We start from the raw sequence: 4,547 nt of genomic DNA on the forward strand, positions 1-4,547 counted from the left end.
GATGTCTTTAATTTTATTTTATTACTTAGAAGGCCACCTATTAAGTAGAAATGATACTCAGACAATAATCTGAAGAAAAGATAGTAATGTAGCTTGTTGAAACACACAACATGATTGGTTTAAAAAGCTTTGAAGATATAAACTTGAACTTAGTAACCTACCACTTTAATCTCACATCCACTGGAGCCTTAGGGTATACACAACAGGGCCACTGCTGTTCAAACAGACTTAAAAGTGTTCCAGCTATCATTACCACTTTTGTTTAGGAGTATGTGGTCTCAATTTATCGATTATGTTTTTACCTATATTGAGCATAATTTGAAGGAAATTTCACTGCTATTTCTAAGTATATTATGTAACCACAGGCTTTTATATTAAAGTATTTAGAACTCTGTTTCTACACTCAGGACCAGAGATAAAAATAAAAAATAAAAAAAAGCTATTTTCTAGAAGAAGAATGAATGGCTAACCTTATCTGCAGGAATTACATAGACAAGGAAATAAAATAAGATTTACACAGTAAAGTAAATGAATCTTCTGTGATCTTATTGATCCAGTTATTCAACCAACTTGACTACCTGCTTGTTGAATCAGTGTGTAAATGACTGAGGCCATAAAAACAGAAGAGCAACCATCTGATATCCACGGCAACAGAAGATGCTAGTTTTTTGAGTTAGATTGGTAGCCCACCCACACATGTCAAGTTTCCATTCTCAATGGCACCAATGTCATCCCAAGGAAATGCTGCCACTTTAGGTCAATACAGCTTGGCACCAACATTGCTGTTTTCAGAATGCGAAGGGCCAGAACCGATACCACAACACATCCTGTCTGACATTCCTTCAGTTCCACCAATCCGCAATTAAGTCAAGTAAATTACCAGAAAGATTCTACTTCCTTCTGCTTACTACAGAAAGTTCTAGCATCCTGGATCTCTGGATTGCCCTTCTCCTGTCAAATTTGGATGACTGATGCATCTGACGGAAAAACTGGTAGTTCTTTCTCCTCCTTATTTGCTGGGTGTAGCTAAAGCAAATTACTCAACAAAGGATGTAGAATTTACTAAATAATAAATTTAATTACTGTTGTTTTTTTCGCTGTTGTTACATAAACAAAACACATAAGAGTCAATAGCAGAAGCGCTTATGTGGTCCCTTCGATCCAGTGAGTAAGGAGAGCTTCTTATGTGGTAGCTGGAGCCAATGAGAAAGAGCCCCTCACGTGGTCTCTGGAGCCAATGAGAAAGAGCCTCTTATGTGCTCCCTGGAGCCAAACGAGAGAAAAGCCGCTTGCGTGATTGCTCAAACTGCTATAGATAACATTACTCTAAAACCCCCACCGTATTGTCTTTAAAAAACAGACACGTTGAATTATCTCGTCCTATGGTTACTATGAGAAAACAAAAACACAGTGGAATTGATGAATGATCACGGCTGGAATGCCTTTTCTCACAAAAACGATCGTTCGATCAAGGTTAACCTGGTGCTAAACAACCAACAATAAAGTATATTTATATCAACAGCTAGCTGTCAGAAGTGAAAGATTAAATTACAGTAAGGTTACTACTATTTACATAAGACTTGCTGTCAGGCAAATAAATAAATAAATCTAATCTACATTGTCACACAACTATGTCGAGCGTTTTTCTATACATTTTGGCAAATACTAATAAACGTTTTGAAAATATAAAATTTTACAAGTTCAAAACATGATACACAAATTTCACTTCTTACTCTTGGTACATATGTAGAGATACTTTCAAAAATGACTTGTATACAAAACGACACTGGACATACGAACTCTCTCTCTCTCATATATATATATATATATATATATATATATATATATAGATATATATATATATATGAGAGAGAGAGAGAGTCGTGTAAGTAGTTTAGTTATAGATTATTTCCCACGAGAGAGTAAAACGTCAGGATGTAGAATATACTAGCAGTGTTAGTCATCACTGTATATATATAAATACACTAGTGTAGTTAGAGTTTGTGCCGCCCGGGGCGGCCTTATGTTTGCTGCCCCTGGACTCCACAAAGAAAAAAAAAACCCTGCCTACAGCAATAGCCTAGAACAGGATGAAAAGTGCCGCCCAGGGCGGACCGCCCTTACCGTACCCACTAGCTACGCAAGCGTATGTATATATACATAATTACTCCGACATATTACCCATTCACCCAGAGGTGCTACACATATCATACATACAATTACACACCACAGATAAATAATATACATTAACACAGATGTAAGCAGGCATGTGTCATCAAACTGCTACGTATGATGAATGAATGGGTGGGTACAGCAGAAAAAAAAGCAATGTTTGATAGTTTTTGAGGCAGCATGAAGACAGTCGATAACTTCGTGGCACAACAACAAGAGATCTGAATAAAGTTCTTTTTGGTAAGCAACAGCTTTTTGCTTACCTATTTGTCTAATTAAATTTTAACGTCGACTAACACCTAATGTGGTGTGTTTATCTAAAGTATCACATAGAAGACGAAGTTGGGAGATAGTAAGGAAAATAGGGTGAATTTCTGGAATTCGCTGAAAAAGATCAACAAAGAAGTGAACGAACTGGTGATTCTATGGAAGAGGGCGGGGCGAAGTTTAATTTTAAAAGCGTATTATATTCATTCTACACGTGTGCTGCTTTTAGCACCCACCAACTAGCTGCATAATTTAAGAAGTTCAAACTATATATATATAATTCAAGAATTCTTAACATTAGAAACGGAGTTGGGTGGCATTTCCAGCAGATCAAGCGATAATATAAATCTTTCTCGTTGGATCTTATAGGGTAGTTCGAAGAATTCCAGCTAAGTTTCGTTACAATGTTCATCGTCTGAATATTTTTCAGTTTTCGATTCTCTCTATATACATGTATAACTGTATGTATAATTTATCTATCTATCTATCTCTCTCTCTCTTTCTATATATATATATATATATAGATATATATATATATAGATATATATATATATATATGTTCGGTACCTCATCGTTCTGAGTTCAAATGACACACCAACTGTCCACGTTTTATCTATTTTCCTTCGACAAAGATACGACAGACACACCTTACGGCGATCGCACGATTTTTTGCTAGATGAAAAGAATTACAATGAAATAGGTAGGTACTACAGGTAGAGATAAAGAATATATAAACTTCGTTATAGGAAAAATACCGACCTTGTCGTCGAGGCAACAGATATGTCGGTCTTTATTGACACTATTAAAACAAACGTCAACTTACTTGCCTACCACGGAATTTGTGTCGTTGTTTACATAAGGACAAACAACACTGATCGAGTAGACCAAAATCGATCCAGAGCTAATAATCCAGTTTACTTTACATACATATGACAGACAGACAGATAGATAAATGATAGAGAGATATATAGAGAAAGAGAGAGATAGATAGATAGAGAGAGAGATAGTGTAGACTACCCGAGTTAAACGCTTCACTTTCACTTTGGACAATGCAGACATAATAAAAGTGAAAGTGTAGAGTTAGAATCGGTTCTCTCTACTTTTAAATCAGTAGGGTGTGGTAAGATGGAGATTTGGCTCCGATCTCAAACTAGTCGTGCGACCGCGTAGAGGTTCCTGCGTTGGCTGTTATACTGTTGAGTTAAGATCACGCATAAAGTATGGCGAAGAATAAAAAGTTCTGCACGTAATTTATAATATTTCAATGAACCGACACAGATATAGAAGACCAGTAGACAGAGCTCGTCTATCATCCGAGAGTTGTCAGGAAACGAACGGAGTTCTGAAATGTATGTTCTCCCACAAACGTCTTTCTTGTAACAAATTAGTAATATATATATATTGTTTTTAAAGATTTTCATCAATAAGAACATTAAATTACTTCAATAAAGACCAAAAACAAAAATAATATTCGTTATACTATGTGAAATGCAACCTACGTTATCTTAAGATCAAACCAACTAACAATTTATATGGAATCTTTAACAGATGGAAGAACAAGACCAAAACACTAAAACGTTCACACGCCGATTCTATAATCGTTTGAATGATAAAGAAGGAATGTCTAAATTTAGATCTGCTTCAGTGCAGCTGTTAGTTCAAGGTTTTCCGAGTTAAAATTGATGTATATTAAATGGGACACAAACCAAATATACACACACACAAGACGACCTCATATTTATAAAAATAGGAGGATTAAGTTAGAAGGCGTGCATACCTTTTCACGCAATACAAGTGAAATGGTTTTTACGAGCAACTACAAGTACTCGTAATACTAACATTAAAAACAGATAAAACAATTAAACATCGAAGTAAATTAAAAACTTACATTACCTAGTTTGAAAATAAAATGCACGGTACAAACGTAGATCAAGTATTGAAAGACCGTGTGAGATTTTTTTAAATGTATATATTTCATATGGACTGTAGCTTCTTTTCGGCAGGTTTTAATAGAAACTGCACGGCTACTGATAGGCAACGATACACTTAACAGGTGACAAAGAGTAATAGTATATAAAATCAGAAACGAAACGAAACTATTCTAAAAC

The 4,547-nt window shown here is 35.3% G+C and overlaps 1 protein-coding gene across 5 annotated transcripts in view; it reads right to left on the bottom strand.

Moving 5' to 3' along the window:
- The window catches only part of LOC106882884 (protein RER1), a 74,743-nt gene that overhangs the window by 65,193 nt on the left and 5,003 nt on the right, over positions 1–4,547 (bottom strand). Inside the window, exon 1 of one of the 5 annotated variants that reach the window (XM_089357799.1) lies at positions 4,333–4,495. The exons of 3 other annotated variants lie outside the window; for them this stretch is intronic. The gene's annotated coding sequence lies outside the window, so the exon portion shown is untranslated. Of the gene's footprint in view, positions 1–4,332; positions 4,496–4,547 lie in introns of those variants that run through there. One more of the 5 variants, XM_089357798.1, reaches the window with a different exon arrangement.

The sequence above is a fragment of the Octopus bimaculoides genome, chromosome 9, assembly GCF_046866305.1.
Source record: "Octopus bimaculoides isolate indiv1 chromosome 9, ASM4686630v1, whole genome shotgun sequence".
In the NCBI taxonomy this organism is placed as follows: domain Eukaryota; kingdom Metazoa; phylum Mollusca; class Cephalopoda; order Octopoda; family Octopodidae; genus Octopus; species Octopus bimaculoides.